The 17,372-nt window shown below is 42.7% G+C and overlaps 1 protein-coding gene across 1 annotated transcript in view; it reads right to left on the reverse strand.

The window, feature by feature from the left end:
- kcnb2b (potassium voltage-gated channel subfamily B member 2b) overlaps positions 1-17,372 on the reverse strand; it is an 88,568-nt gene that overhangs the window by 68,517 nt on the left and 2,679 nt on the right.

Raw genomic sequence — 17,372 nt, forward strand, 5'->3', positions numbered from 1 at the left:
AGTGGCACTGTGAGCAGTGATAGGGCTTAGAGAAATGTGTACACCACGCTCACACAGAGACTGAACCTCGTACACATATCCCCCCATAGTCTGAACGCGCATTTTGGAATAAAGTAAACATCACTCTTACTGGGTTGTTCAGTTTCTTGGAAGCAGTTGTGTGGGAGTGCGTTGTGTTTAAACACCCCACTATCTGAGTCGAGCACTCCTGCTGCCTCCTTTGAAGCTGCTTCAACTTTAACCCCAGACAAGTTTCACATTCTCTCTGAACACCATTTTTTTTTAAAACTATTCAGTAAAGAGACTTGGATAATCTCTGTTTTAAGCAGAAGCATAAACACAAGCTGCTATCGGTCAAATTCCAATCCAATCACAATCTTTCCCTCTCTCCATCACCTTCCTGTATCTCTAGAACTATGCAGTATTTTCCTTTTGCTCGGCTCCAGCCTGAGTTCCATGAGCTTATTAACACATACTTAGACCCAACCAACCTCAAACTCCATCCCCTCAATCTCTGTCCCCTGCATGACTACACAAAGAAGGGATTAAGTTATCAGGATGATAAAGTGATATTCATACACTTCTGTAGCTGCGCTAAATTTGACTTGTCACGGTGGAGGCCCGACTTTAAATATCCCACTCTATGTTTATGCCAGATTAGTACAAGTGCATGCATGGCTCACTTGCTAATTTGCCTAAGTTGTTGCAGTGGCACCAGATTAGCAGGTGTGATGACCTGCACTCACACTACCTTGAGTTTGTCTTTCAGGGTTCACACAGGGGACAAGGATGCACACACACACACACACACACACACACACAAACTGAAAAAACTCTCAACATTTCCAAGTCCTTTGGGGACATTTTTGGGTTGTGTACGTCTGCATTAAGTCAAGGTATCAACACAATGAACTATTTGGGATTATAAAGGTTACACACTGTGTCCTTCACAAGTAAAATGCAGGGCAGATTTCTCAGCTGGGTAAAGGAGCAAGGGATAGTGTCTGGGCATGTGGGTGGAAGCAAATAGATGTCAAAGAAAAGGAATCGGCATCATAGGGGGAAAAAATGAGAAAGACAGATGAAGTAGGCTGGAAAGAACAGATCAAAATCAAAGACGAATAAAATCTGAGGGAAAGAATTGATGCTTTACTTTAGGACATCAATAATTTTTTGAACTGAGTCACAATAAAATGGGCTTCTGCCCCAGATTCTGAATGAAGCACTTCCTGATATGTAGGTAGCTCAGAGTCCCAAACTGAACCTGACACACTGACTACAGCCTGTGCCTCCGTTTGTGTTTGTTTCTAATGTACTTATAAGCCTGTCAGACTTTCTGCCTGGTCAGCTGAATGCAAATACGTCTCCTATAACTACAAACAGAGATATGAGGTGCAACCTAAGCTGTGACCTTCAAAATAAGAGAAGCCACAAGGCCATGAGGGGTGGTCAGGGGAAAAACAAACAAAAAAAACAAACAAACAAAAAAGATTACAGTGAAGAAGGAGATGCCTGGTATACGAGGGATTCTTGCACAGCAATTCATGGTCAACGAAAGCACAGGCTTTCTATTAAAGGGAAGAACATGTGTTTTGCAAAGAGTGGTACACTTGAAGGCACCGACTGAACATACATGGTCATTAAACATTTTCCTCAATTTGCAGCAGCCAAGAGAGGCAGAAATCATCAACGCCGCCGCCAAATGCAACACTATATCATTTGACAGCAATATTGATGAAACTCAAACATCAAATAAATTGAGTTAGGAAATTATTTAGCAGCTATTGATTGTACTTCAGTGTTGTGTTTTTCTTCCATGTTCAGTCTTCTATGTGGCCTAGCAACGCTCTCTGTGAGGCAGTCTGGCTGCAGTTGCAAGCAGGAGAAGAGGAGGTTGTGAAGTTATCGGCAAAATCTTGTGAATAGAAGATATCTCCCTGTTATGGTCACAACCTCAACCACGGTGCCATCCCTGTGAAGCTGTGTCTGCTACACTTCTTCATAATAGGCTTTCATCCCTCCAACCGCTGCAGTCTGTTACTCTGACACAGTGTAGCTCACCTCTCTCTCTGGCTGTGGTATTTCCCTGTTATTGCTCTATCTTTCTTTTTTTCTGTGGCCGAAACTCCCTGTTCCTGTCTCCGAGCACTTTGTTGCAATGTCCTGCCTATCAATATTTCACATCAAAGTACATCCTCCTTACTAATCTCTCCTTTAGAATAGGGCTTCCCTCGTGCCACCAGATACGAATGAGTGCTTTGTCAGGGCACAGAGCCGATATCTATGGTTGATAAGATTGGAGATTTCATTATCATATTTTTCAGGTTCGGAGCAAAAAACTGTCTCAGCAAAATGTGAACTCGTCTGGAGCTCATGTTTAATCTAGAACTAAAAAACTAAAGGGAAATTAGTTTGACGTTAACTACTGAGATGGTATTTAATGTATTCTTGTGAATGGGGCTTCACACTTTCTGCAGAGCACTCGAATGGCGACGTGCCTTGCATGATGCTGTCCATGCAATGTTCTACATGGCTGGCTGCAGTGTGCTGCATTTGCAGTCTTACACGGTCCTGGAGACACACACACACACACACACACACACACACACACACACACACACACACACACACACACACACACACACACACACACACACACACACACACACACACACACACACACACACACACACACACTCTATGTAGACATACATGCGGTGCGCACAAATGTAATCTGCAGGCTATGTACACTGCATCTTTCAGTACCGGGCCCTGTGGGGACCAATAGGAAGGCTCTTATGAAGCGTCTGTTACTGGAGGCTTTCAGGCAACACCTCCTGAAAAGAGGCAGGAGTGTGGGCACACATGCATGTAAACAAATATTTTTAAATGGGACTGTAAGTATGTGTGCGTCCTTAAATGTGTTTGTATGCTTGGTCTCAGGGGAGCCATTATGCAAAAAGATGTTTGAAAAATGAATTTACAGCATTCACACATAATAACTGCTATAGGTACAGTAGGAGAAAGACTGTGCACAAGGCAAATAAGGTAAAGCAAAGGTCTCTTAAGCACATCGAAGGTGTGGCAGAGGTTAGGCAGCTTAAACTTTAAGTTGATGTGCAGTGGTTTCAGCGCTGGCAGCACTGTCTGTAATAGGGGCAAACTTTGCTTTATTGTGTGGAAAACTGATATTGCACATGTGCTAGCAAATTATTTACACATCTGTTACATTAGCATGAATTTAGAGTGGTGCTAAGTCCAACGTTCACCTTTCTTTAAGCTCCATTTTCTGTGAATTTGTGTAACACCAACTCAAAGACGCTAAAAAAGTGCCGCAAAGTAAGCTGAAATAGAATTGGTTGATAATTATCCACAGATTTGTCACCACAAGCTGCACCTTACACACTCATCTGGCCCATTGTTAACACAATAATATTACTTGAGGCAGCTCTGAAATGAAGTAAAATCACGACTTAAATCTTTTCCTTTTGTCCCAACCCCCTCTTCTCTGATTCTTGCTTAGCCTGCAGATGGAGAGGCCAATCGCTCCAGATTAGGCTGTGAACCTCGGCAATCCACAGCAACCCCCCCACCAACAAGCCTCCGCTTCACCCTCTGTTACAGGAGCCAAGCAGACAACCCTTTTAATGAGCCTGGCTTTGGCCTGTTCAGCCTTAATCTGATATATGCCAGCAATGCTAATTGATTCGCCATCATCATGACTGTGTGTTTGTTGCGGTGGCAGGACAGTTAATTTCTGTCCGTAGACTTTGTGATGGCGTCAGAGGGGATTAGAGCAGCAGCACATCAGGTTGGGGGTGTGTCTGCATGTCAGTTCGACAGACAGGGGCTGGATTTATACCTCTCCACACCAGAGTTAATCCTTGCAAGACGACAGACTTTGGTTTTCAATTAAGAAAGAGTAATTTGTGGAATTTTTTGTGTTCGGCAAGACAAATTACACTGCTGTGATTAAATTGGTGCGCCTCTTAAATGCAGCCAAAGGGTAAACATTTTAAAATGAATATTTATTAAAGTTTTAAACTATTAGACATAAACAGCATTCCTTTGACACCACGTTCCGCTGCCAAAGTGTGTACTGCTTCTCCAGACACATTCCTTTGACTCTGAGGAGATCGGCTGGCTGTATAAACCTGTAAATCTCTGAGTAAATTCAAAGAAATGACAGCAACTGGAAGATGTAAATGAGACAAAGACAAAAACAAAATATATCAAATGTTTTATTGGCGCATAATGTGACATACCAAATTAAACAGATACATGATTGTGTTTTTGATACATGTCTGTAGCTTGCCGAGAATGGAAATAATCTTTTGAGAGGAAAATGTCATCTAGGTAATGGAAATGAAACTGACACCATGGTATCTTTTTTTGTCTTTTTTTCATTTGTCTGCATTGAGCATTCCTCAGTCTGTGGAAATGCTTGTACCATATGTGGTTGTGTGTCTTCATCTACTTCAAAATTTAAAAATGGAATGGAATTTAAAGAGCATATTTGCCATACTTAGAAAGCCAAGAGAATCAAACAATACGCCCAATTTTCCTACAATTAAATTCTAATTTACTATGCATATTTAGTTCACGAAGTAATGATCTGCAATCTGTATCACTGCAACCTGTATGTGGAAAAATGCTACTGTAGAAAAGACAAAAGAGAAAAAAAGATGGCTTCCAAGCAAATTAGCAATACCTGCTTCAGATCATTTCCTTAAAGGACCAATATTATTTCACAAGACAGTGTAAATCTGCCATGTGCCCAGAATGTGTGTTTCAAGTCTGAGCTGGAAATACTGCAAAGATCATTGATTCTACTACGCCTGCAATACCCCTATTATTAGCCCAATTCCAATTAGGCTCTTATGGTGTCCGCAACTTTGTCCAGAGGAGCAGGAAAAGCTGGCAGGGGGCGGTGCTTAACCTGTTGTGACATCACAACAGGCTGCAAACATGATTGGCTTGTACAGAGACACATTTCCTGATTTACGGAGAAAATAAAGAAAGGAGGGGATTTTTCTCACATTTTGTGGATCTCTGGGGGCATTTATTTACGATCAAAGAAAGAAAGAAAAGATTTTGCGTAATAAAACCCCTATAAAGTCAGCCATCAAATTATCCAAACAAGGAAGCACCACTTGGGGTTTGGAGGAGCAAACAAAGAAACAAAATATGTCTCCTGTTGTGTGTCCTTTAACATACACATAAAGGCAAAAGGTCACCCTGGAAGTGCATCATTATTAATTCCACATTGTCCCAGCTGAATTCAAGATTACAAGCTGGGTTTTCATTAGCCATGACATGTGAAGAAAGGGAATAAATATATATTGAAGTAATAACATCCGTGGACGGATGAGTCGCTGCATTACCCGATTTAATGCTTCACATTATAATCCGCATTATCCTTTACCCATTCATATGCAGCTACTGTATATGTTTAAATGTGAACTCCTAATCTCTTCCTGTTTTCCGGAGACTAGCTGGTGAAAAGAAAATCGAGATTTTCAGGTTTTATTCTCTGCATTGTTACGGATTGCTGTTTACACTTGCTCCATGTGTTGTAATGCGAATGGGATTGGCAGCTTTGTTGTTATTTTTAGAGGTGAACTTTTCTTTACATCTGCCTCTAAGTACTACAAGTGTTAAGCATTTTAATACTAAGCTTCGTGATGTCTATTTGTAGCATGAAATGACTTTTATGGCAACATTAATGCAGTTTTAAGGAGGTATTAGTGAGATTCAAACAGAAAATAAAGGCAAGAATACAAGACTGGAAACGTGACAAAGGCTGGCGCTCCTTTGTATCAACAGTCATCCATCAACATTAGTATTGTTATTCGCTTTTGGACACCTTATTCATTACCTTGGAACCGAAGGCAAAAGCTAAAGATGCTTCATAGTCTAAGGTGGCCTTTAGATACTGTCATGCTACTTAAGAGGGATTTATTGCAAAACAAGTATACTTAAAAAAATCTTTATTTGGTCCGGTGCCAGAAACAGTAGCCAGCATCAGTAGGTCTGGGTGCAAGACAGAACTCTGACTTGCAGCGGGTTTGGCTTTTTGCTGTAGCAGCATGCAAGACAAATTAAATGAAAATGGGTGTAACAGTCCCAATAATGTAGTTTAGTATAAAAGAGTGTCTAGAAAGAACTGAAAGAGGTGAGGACCTTTTGGTCTTTTAAAAACATATCTGTAACATTTTATTCATCAAACTTTTATATGAATCCATCTTTCCTTACAGCTGAGATTCCCCTCTGTTCTCAGCAGGCTGTTCTGGAGTCCATTTACATAATATTAGCATTATTCAAGACCACCTACAGACCAATTGGAATATACCGAATGAATAATGCAAATTTCCTTACGCCGCATCTTTACCTTTCGTAATGGCTGCAGCTGAAGATGTAAGACTGCATACAGCAGTCTAGAAACTGAAGTCTGATCCTGAATGGGAAGGAGAAGTTAAAACTTCAGAATGGTAGGGGAAGTGAAAGTTTTCCAGTGTAGTCAAAGGTTTATAGCTTAGCTTTGGCACCACTTTAATAATCGAGGGAGGATAGTCTCCAGAGTAGAATTTCAGCCATTCTTGCTGTAAATTTTGCACCTTGGAGGACTTTGTAAGGACTTTTTAGCTGCTGAACAACCAGCAGCAACCAATCACACGCTTCCAATCTCCTGCTTCGCTCATCATCTTGACCGTTTCCGATGTTAATGCTGATTACATGTATGCACTCAGCACAGTGCTGGGTGGGGTGGACTCATGTTAAAGCTTCTGTGCATATTTGATTTGACTTTCTGGCATAATTTAGCAACGGATACCGCCTCAAAGATGCTTGCTCTCTTGGCAGGAGTTTAAAAATTTCATATAACTTAGAAAGATGGAGGAGATGGAATTACAGCACATCAAGGGTTCCGCTATCACCCTAATCCATCCCAAAGCTTATTTTTCTTGCTTTGTTCTCAACACTTGGAGGGGAAGCAAGTGGTTTGGGAGCACGTGTGAATGATTGCAGGACACAAAGGTTAGATGAAGGGCAGAGAGAAAGAGAACAAGTAGGAGCCGTGGGTAATCAAAGACGGGTGTAAAGAGAATCAACTTAACAGTGAGTCACTGAGGGTGAATCACAAGCAGACATAAAGAAAAGGAACCGAGACGCTATAAAAGTAGCACCAAGTTTGGAAAAATAAATATGAGAATCTAGACATAAATATGTGCTGTAGCTCAGGGAGTGGAACAGCAAATATCAGAAACACACAAGAGTGAAAAAGCAGCAGTACATGGGAATGGCCACTGATGTTTCTTGGCTGAAATTAAATGAGACAGGTGGGCCTTTCAGCACAGTGGTCAATACCTGAGAGTCACCCCATCGATTGGCAAGGCTTCAACCAAATGTCAACACCCGAAAGACCAAAACCTTCCCTGATCCAGCAGTGATGGAGGACAGATCCTTCCTGAGCTGGTAGCACCACATCATCACAAACACAAAGAAAACTTGCCAACACTTCACATGGTCCAGATTTCTTGTCCCTTTGCAACTTCTAAGACACACATCCTGTTTTAAAGGTTTTACTGCAGCGGACAGGACAAGACTGCACCCACGCACCAGAGTAAATCAAAAGCTGTGTGACCTTTCAGGTGCGTCACACACTGATCCTTTGGCCCACTGACAACTGTCACGTGGTCTGAGTTTGTGTCTCCGTCCCTGTGTGTCCTCCGGCCAGCCGGGTCCTTTTCTCCATTGCCAGTAAGCTGATTACAGTCAAGCTATGGAGCTAAAGACCTGTATAAATGCTACTTGTCACTTTGCCTGATTAGACACACAGATGGACAATTCCAATTGAGGACTCATCCGGTGATTGTTTTCTTTTTGTGGTTTTGATTGCAGTTTTATTATTTCATATTGCAATCAGTTACCTGGCAACAGATAAAAGGTCAGTCATTTACAAAGACACTAAAACTAAAACTGAACTCTTAATAAAAATGTCTTCAATGAGCTGTTTAATATTTAACTTATGAAGTAAGTACACAGTCATTCGTAAAACACAAATTCAGTCTTTGCAGCTTCCACTCTCATTAGCATCGAGGGCTGCAGACTTTCCTTTTCATGTGGCTTTGACTGGGATTTTGTTTTGTACTTAAAATGATAAAAAAACAAAAAACAACCCAACATAATCTGTGAGGAAACATAACGTGAGTAAACTTGAAGGTTTGTTAGGTCAACATTATTTACAATCCAGATTTCATCTCGGAGATGCTGATAAGAGCCATAACGGTGTAAATGATTTGCTGACCCCCCACCCCATCCAGTGATTGTTTGACTGCTTTATTGATTTATTGATTTGGAGGTTTGGGACTAATGGATTACTTCACAAACTATAACCAGAAACTGTTAAATATTGGACAAATATAATCAAATACTGTGTGACTGCATAAGAGAAGAAACTATTTAAGATTCATTTGAAGCGAAGCAAAGTTACTACGGTCAGCAGCGAGGCACTCCTGCGGCTCAGCAGAAGATGCAGGAGGCCCCCCACTCACAACAGAGAGCAAGAGACATAATAATTTGCTCTGTCACTTCCTGGGGTGCAGGGAGACAGCAAACAGCTGGCGGTACTGCCCACAGTGACGCCAACAGCATGATGACACTAGAAAAAGAAGAAGTGTGAAAGAGGGAAAGACGGTGTATGACAATGAAGGCGGCCCAGCAGAGGAGCTATAATAGGATAAAGACAGGAAAAGTTCAAAAAGACCGGAGAAAGGAGGAGGCGGTGGTGATGAGAGGGAGATGTGACGTTCGTCCAATCACAGCAGCCTCTGCGTCGTCACCCAGTATCCATGAGGCAAGGGCTAACAAGTGGCTTTAACTGTTCTTAACCTCCCACTGATCTGCTCTGTCTGTTCCATTCCTACTACATGTCCTCAGAGATTCCTCCGTAGAGCAGAGGTTTTTTAATTAATCGCTTCTGTCCTGCAAAAACCAAGGCCCTGTTCTGCTGCTGATGCTCTGGGGACTCTGCGACTGGCCAGGAGAGCCAGACCATGAGAAAGGCAGAGACACCATTCTTCCTCTTTCTTCTTTCTATTTTGCTTTCACATAAGCCAATTTAACTACTTCTCTCTTCTCTACCAGACAGCTTCAAACAGAGGAGAACTAATTATTACTTCTTGGTGCAATTAAACCGAAAGGTATTTTTACGCTCATCATATCACAGCAGCTCGCGCGCTGAACAGGACTGTGTGAACTCGTTTAAACACCACGCTGCACAATAGGAAATCATTTCAGTGTCAGTGAGACCTGTTAAGGAATTTCTTACAAATTACACAACAGGAAAATTACCATAGACACTCCGCCGGCAAAAAGGAAATCATCCCAGTGAAACAAAAAACACGCAATTTGAAGGGCAAGTTCTACTCGGCAAGACCTGAGCCATGCTGATAATACAGAGCGAGAGCGTTTCCCTTAGATTTGCATTAGGGGTTGGTTGTGGGGGCTGAGGTACCAGCTGCTCTGCCTCTCACACAGCCTGTATAGAGATGAATTGCTCCCTGGGTGTCGATAAGTCACCATGGCACACCATGGTCACCATGGAAACTATGCAAACACAGCATTTCCGAGGAAACAAGTAAAATGAAGTTGATTACACATTGCCTTTTTTTACTTCAAGAGCCTTTGAGGGCTTACTTGGTTGGAGAGGACTCAAAGGACTCATGCCTTCTCAGGAAATCCCTTTTTTGTTTGTGAGGATTCTCAATATGCATTACTTGATTTTTTCTCAACCCGTGATTCTTCAAGGTGTCTGGATTATTTGTGCATTTATTACACATAAAACCGCTTAGATATTTGATCAACAAGCTACAGGTCACCTCTGTGCTGCAGCGAGTGGCCGAGCAGTCGGGGGAACACCTCTCCATCCGCTGGCTCTCAATCATAAACATGATTGATAAAGGGCCAAATATAAAAACACCACAATGAATACCAATGCACCCTGGTGTCACTGCTCCCAAGATGGAACAGCAGAGCAGGATCACAACTCAGCTTTCGCCCCATGAGCAAATCAAGACCGAAATGTGGAGAGAACGGATAATCAGAGCAGAGAGATGAAAGGGGCGCAGGAGTTATAAGCGGAATGGAGGAGTGTTGGGCGACGGTGATAAAAAAAAAAAGAAAAAAAAAAAGCTAATGTAAAGGCAGGCTATGAGGTAGGGAGTGGGTGGTGGTGGTGCTGGAGAGGAGGGGTAGAATTTTGAAGAAGAGATGAGAGAGAGTGAAGGAGACAACAGCGTGGCACTCGTCGCGCTGTGGAGCCCAGAGAAAGCTGGTTCAGCAGTATTTGAAGGTTTTCAGATAAAGAGGTGTGTGTGTGTGTGTGTGTGTGTGTGTGTGTGTGTGTGTGTGTGTGTGTGTGTGTGTGTGTGAGTCCCTTATGCACCTGCTTGTGTGCTGTATTTACTCAGGCCATAATATTATTGTCCGTATGTGCAGAGACGTGGAAGACTGGCTGTGAGTTGGCAGCACACAGTGCGTGTTTGTGTGTGAAGGGGGGTTACTGAAGCACGTAATAGAGACCCGGTGCTCATAGCATTTAGAATGATGACTCTCTTCCAGCCCCTGTCCTCTCTCCATCTCCCCCCTTTATTCCTGATGCCTCCGGAGAGGAGAAAAACAGCAACAGACAGGTTAAGCAAACTTCCCAAGAGGCGGCGGCGGGGCAATGAGCAGGGGGGGACAGGGAGGAGATGAGGAAGGCAGGAGAAGGAAGGAACACATTAGCCTCTTACCCGGGGTGTCACTCAAGCTGGCAGTACCAGCCAGTGCTGCCTATCGCTGCCGGTCCACATGCAGCCACTCCCACCCTTCAGCGGGATTTATATCTCGTTCTGACGGACGTTCAGATCTGAGGCTTTTGGCCAGCTTACATCTCCTGGACTTTTGGATGACTGAACCAATAATATAATGTATTTAAGAAGAAATGGAAGACAATGGGACATGGATATCCTTGCTGAAAGTGTCTGCCATCAGCGCTTTTGTTTTAACAATGGACCACACTACTAGTCAGAAGCTACATCAATCACTTGTCGCAACAAACCCACAAAAAATTCTCAACTGATGTCTTTTCCCGACACTCTGCAAAAACTCTAGCATCGTTCTGCTCATCTTTTAGTGTTAAGGGCCACATTGTTGTCCTTTTGGTTCACTGCTACAACCCCAACAGCTAACAGCACAACACAGCTGTTATTTTATCTAAAAACTCCCAAATCCTATGGTGCCTCTACCTGCCCTGTGCAAATGGCAAGAAGGAAATGTTAATGACATGGAGCATTTAGCAGCTAAAGAGCCAGATATTCAGTGGAGTTGTTCTTTCCCTTCTCTATTACTTAAATTGTGTGGATAACATATGGCGGATTAGTCGTGCCTCATGAGTTTCACTTAATGATGTCTTCATTCATGAATCACAGTGTGCATGGTCAAGTGCAATAAGCCCTAAGACGGGCCCGGTGGGCTCTTTTGGGACACCATGGCCACTGAGCTGCAACCAAACTAATTCCTCTGCATGCAAGATCCCGCTGGTAATCATGAGAGAAGAAAGCAGCAGTAATTTGTGTAAAGCAAAGAAAATAAAAACAAAGGGGAAGAATGTGTGTGTTGCATTTCTGCATACACTGATGGAGGAGGCTTTCTGAAAGGATTACAAATATACAGCATAATTTCAAAGCTGAGACGGATCAATTTCAGGGGTCAGAATCATTTACAGCTTCCTCCTGCTTTGCTTTCAACAATTTCCTCTGCCTCACTTCAAATGTTTCTTTTCAACCCTGCGGGTGAAACTCATAGATACAAAGCTTTAATTTAATCAATAAAGAACTGCAGTGTCCTAAACTCCCCCCTCATTTTAAACATGACCCTGGGATACCTCTGCTGAGATCCACTCAGCCTCTGAACAACAGGAGATAATCTGACCCGAGAACAATTTTCAGGGTATTTAAAATTTTTAAAAAAGAACTGCTTTTGTATAATGAACTGTTGATTTAATGTCCTCCTTGTGTATACTTTGTCACATATATTTCTATTCTTGTGCATACAGAGGCCTATGAGCAGAAATCAAACACATCTTCAGCAAGACTGTAAACTCTCCAAATATAATATAAACAGATTCATTGTTTAATCTTTAGCTGCAACACATTATTTCATATTCTTTTTCCAGTCACATAAAATAACCCTATCAACAGATGTGATAACGCCGATAAAGCATGCAATGCTGTTGTTTTGAAACTTGATGTGTGCTGCTTAGTAACATAATTATAAATTCAAACAGCACTAACAAAACTGTGGAGAGTGGAAAGCGTTCTATCCACTGCTTACAACGCCAGTGCACATTGTTAACCAGACCAGGACATTCTTGTTTAGAGTAAGTAAATAGCAGAACAAAACGGCAAGCACTCACTCTATATATAACAAATCAGCCATTTATCGTGAAAACAATAGAAGACACAATTACAAATGCGTTAAGCAGAGGAAAAAGCGGGATTACTGTCTGTAGATGAAATTGAAGCCAGGGTGCATTTTAATAGAATGAAATTAGATCAAGAAAAGTAGTGCTTCTTTTCATTATGCTGTCCAAACCAATATTTTGTAGCCCTGTGACAGACTGGCGACCTGTCCAGGGTGTCCCCTGCCTTCGCCCGAGTCAGCTGGGATAGGCTCCAGCACCCCCCGCGACCCTAATGAGGATAAAGCGGTGTATAGAGAATGGATGAATGGATGTCCAAACCAATATTTTATGATCAACCTTGGTGATCTGAAGCAAATTATCACAGAGCTGATCTCAGCTGCAGATAATCCTAACGTTGCAGGTGACGTATAGAGAGTAAAGGAAGGCAGCAGTGGGTGGGGGCGCTGGGTTCAAGTGTGTCCGGGAACATCCAGATGATAAATGCTGCTGCCTCTTCCCAGGCAGGTACTATAAGAACTCATGCCACCTATAATCTAGGAGGTCCTCACTTATCTGATTATGATTGCGAGGTAAAGAGGATTTAGGTGGTGGTGCCTAAATGCTTGGCTGTTCTGATTAGAGGCCTGATAGAAGGCTTATCTAACGAGGAAACTACAGGAGAGAAGGTACGCTGTGCTACCTATGTGACTAACTCTACTCCTGTATGACTTTGTGATACATGACAAAAAGACAAATATGATAGTGTAGTGCAGTAATAACTCCTACAGGTTTGACTTACTACCTGCTTTGAAAACATACTTTGCTTTAGGAGAATTAACTTGTCCAAAGACACAGAAAGTCCAAAAATTGACTTCAAGAGTCAAGGTCAGTATCGAGCAGGCATTTTTTTCTTCTTTTTTTACAAAACAAGCAAAAAGGAACTTAAATCCATTTGCAGAGAGCGTTTCCCTCATAAAATGCCAGTGCCTATTGATTTCACGTTCTAAAGACTGACCACAGTTCATGCAGAGATGAAAGGGCCATAATGAAAGACAGTGTAGCAGGTAGTGGACCAGCTTCCTGATTTTGACCCAGGGATACAAACTGTAGCGAACGTTTGACTTAATGCTGACTAAAGGCACCCACTTTCCATCAACTCTGGCTCAGTTACAATCACAAAACTACATCAATGTACACACAAGGCCGAATGCTTGCTTCAGTGCTGTAAAAGCCTGGAAGGAAGCAGATGGATGTGGAATAAGAGGCTGTCTGCTGTCATTTGAAACAACGGGCAGCACCTAGTACTATAGAGTTACAGCACAGCAGCATGCTAAATTGAATTTACTCATGTCACAATTAAAGCTGTGCATTAATATTGTCATATCTGCTGTATCATTCGATATATGATTCTACAAATGAGGCACTGAAACACGCTCAGCAGTGTGTATTGCGCTACATTAACATGAATGATTACACTGACATTCACAAAGAGCGGCATTTGAAATGTGTGCTACCAGTACCTTATTATGCTATAGCTTCCTCATATTGTGTCATAATCATCAGCAGCAGCAGCAGCAGCAGTGTCTGTGGTGGACTGACTGTGGCTGCTTCCTACCGTGGGAGGACCAAACGGCACAAGGCTGCGCCCATGTAGCCCATTCCTTACTATTTCCACTAGCTTGACTAGCTTATTAGATAAAGGGGAGAGTAATGGTGCACATCCACATTAAGCGCAGGCATAGGGCTGGACATGGCTGGTGTGTGAGTGAGTGTGTGTCTGTGTGTGGGTGGGTGGCTGGCTGGCTGCGAAGGGAGGGTGGGGGAGTAGAAAACCCAACCCAGTGTCTGGCAAGAAGAAACATTGATCTCTTTAAAATCCTCCGCCATTATTTTCAGGGGCTGTCCATACTGAATGGACTAAAGAAACCCTAAAAGGCAGAGTGCTTCTCTCTGCGAGCCGCTGGTGTACTGAGGCTGAAATATTTTGCAATAACATTCTGAAAGGTTTGTCTAAAAGCACCGCATGAAACAAATCAAGATGGAAAAAGGCGCTGCTCTTGCATACTGTACTATTAACACTGAGCACTGTGGGCATCTATGTCCCATCTAACGGCATTAATTTACGGTACGAGGACCACAGCCTGACTCATGCGTTAATGTTGAAACTCTTACTAAATCACGAGCAAACATTCGGTGGGGCCCTGGTATTTATTACACACTTTCTGCATACTGTAGTGTTTATCGGAACAAAAAACAAATGTGTCTGAGGCATCTAATCTCATTTCCCCGTCTCACTGACAAAAGACGCTTCGAGTGGAAAAACAAAGGCAGGTTACAAACTGCAGCAACAGGCTACGTACGCCGAGATCTGTCTTTGCATGATGATTGGTAAAATACACTGAGAAGGAGGGAAATATTCAAGTAGAAGTCACTGCAGTTCAGGCCTCTTGCTGCAATCCCTGCAATTTGGACATGGCTTTGTTATATGAGCTTGTGCTAAGTGTATTTGGTGTACAACACCCGTGACTCATTGTAAATAAAAAAAAAAAGGTCAGGGCAGCACAAATCCTTCTGGCTCAATATCAAGGATGACACGTTCTAGTGAATTAATAGGAATTATAGCCGGCAGTAAGTAGAAACAATGGAAGCGGCGTCTCATGTATTTTCCAGAGCACAATTTGTACTCTAATCTCGTGTAATTTTACCAACTGAAGTGAAATGCATTAAGATTAAGGCTTTAGTGTTTTGTGTGTGTGTGTGTGTGTGTGTGATTTAAATCTGCATCTCTGTTAATTGTATTTTTCCAACATTCATCAAGGAAATCCAACATCTCCAGGTGCAAACTGCTGCATACATAGCGCACAAGCCTCGAGGGTCTTGCTGTAACTCAAACTTTTTTCCACCTGTAACAAGCCGAGCACGTGAAAGAATTAGACAACAAATCAGCGTCCTGCTCCACCCTCTTCCTCACACGATGGAGCTGTGAACCAAAAGTCACGCAGTCGCACAAATAAACCGCTGCATTAGCTCGTGTCCTCTTTGTTCTGACCCTTTCATTCATAATTCACGGGGAAAGGTTTGCAAAGATCCAGCATAGCATCCTGAGGCGTAACTTACATGACTGCATCTCTTACATCACTCTCTCTCTCTCTCTCTCTCTCTCTCTCTCTCTACTCTCAGGGCTTTCCTCTGCCACTGTCTTTTCCACCACCTCTCTTTCTTCACTTGTGGCTCTCTCCATGCTGATTTCTCCAACTGGTTTCGGTGCTATGCCCGCTTGGTTTCCATCATTTCCGTTCTGCAAATATTCACCAGCACCCTCAGTGGCTTCTGCCGTTGCTAATGCTGATGAATGAAAACCTAGCTTGATTGACCCTGCTGAAAAGGTCAGCCCTCTCAAGCTTAACCTTTATTTTAGAGCAGCGGGGCCACGGTTGGCATAGAGCAGTAGATTGGGCTCTAATATGTAATAAAGCCTGCGTGACAGAAAACGAGAACGGAGAGAAGAAACGATTGGGAGGAAAGGCTGATATGCCTATGCTAATCGACTCCGTGATTGCATCTGACAAAGGGCTCAGGTTGCTTTGTATAAAAGCGCATGCCTAGTAATGGCACATCCTTGAAAGAGATCTCACGACACGATGTCTGCCCCATAAAAGGCTTCCCTGACCTCAGGAGAGCCACTATCTGACAGTTAGGCAGCCCCAGCAGCTATTTCCAAACATACTTTAAGCTGTGGATAACCTTAGTGAGATCACGCAGCTGATCCATTACAGCCGCCTTCAAGTTCTCCTCCTAGAGCAGTCAGCAGAACGTCAATGCAATTTGAATTAGGATGGAATTTCCCCTTTAAGGCTCCACAGGCTTCCCCCACCTGACAGTGTACAGGTCAGCAATACGGGGACGTGTCTGGAGAATAAGAGACCGTACCGAGGAGTAAATCACTTTAAATATCACAAAGCGTACCAAATTACTCCTCTGCTGTCACCTGAGTTTGGCTTAAATTAGATATTGGCAGCGACCTCATAATTAATTCATGTGACATACGGCTTCCCTATGAAGGGTGAATACAGTCATCAAGCTGAGGTAGGATCTCTGACAATCGCAAATCACTAGTTGATTCGGAGATAACAACTCATACAGGAATATTACAGGAAGGTAGAAAAACAAGTATAATGGCCCATAAAATGAGCTAAACCCTAGAGTCATCCTCATATATTTTCAGTTTTAAAGATGAATATGACACTATAACTGAAACACCAGGGATCCGAAATTAAATCAAGCATTATTTCCAAATTGGATCAACTTCCTTTGCTTTAAATGTAAAGGGCTCAGAACAATGCAGCAGCCTTCACACAAAGCCCAGCAGCTGCACTGGTCACATTGAGGGGATGATGTTGCCGTATTCCCACACACACAGGTCCCTGTGTTTATGATCCTCTGACATGGAATATAATCCCAGCTTGCCCTGCCCTCCGCTGCTTCATGATGAGATCAGGATACTGGAGACCCAACGTAAATTACCAGTGATTGGATTTCATCAAGGTTGACCTACCTAATTGAGAGCCGAGTCAGAGCGGGGACGGAATGAAGTGGTGGAGGAGGAGTTGAGTGGGATGTCATCATTTTTGTCATCCTTGACATTGCCGCATAATCACAAAATCCCAACGGGATTTATCATGTTGATTTAGTGTATGAATGCAAACTGACAGAGCCGTATTCTCGGGGGAAGCACTGATGACTACCTCACCCCTCAATCAAATTAAACAGAAGTGCTAAAAGTAAAGTACTGCTATTGTATCAGAAAAGTGTTTGTATCAATACACCTGCAGCATACTTTTGATGTCTTCTTGTGTTTTCCCTGACTTACTGTCAGACCCAGAAAAAATAGCACATCCAATCAGTGAGCAAGACTGGCACATAATAG

The sequence above is a fragment of the Acanthochromis polyacanthus genome, chromosome 20 (assembly GCF_021347895.1).
Source record: "Acanthochromis polyacanthus isolate Apoly-LR-REF ecotype Palm Island chromosome 20, KAUST_Apoly_ChrSc, whole genome shotgun sequence".
NCBI classification, from domain to species: Eukaryota; Metazoa; Chordata; class Actinopteri; family Pomacentridae; genus Acanthochromis; species Acanthochromis polyacanthus.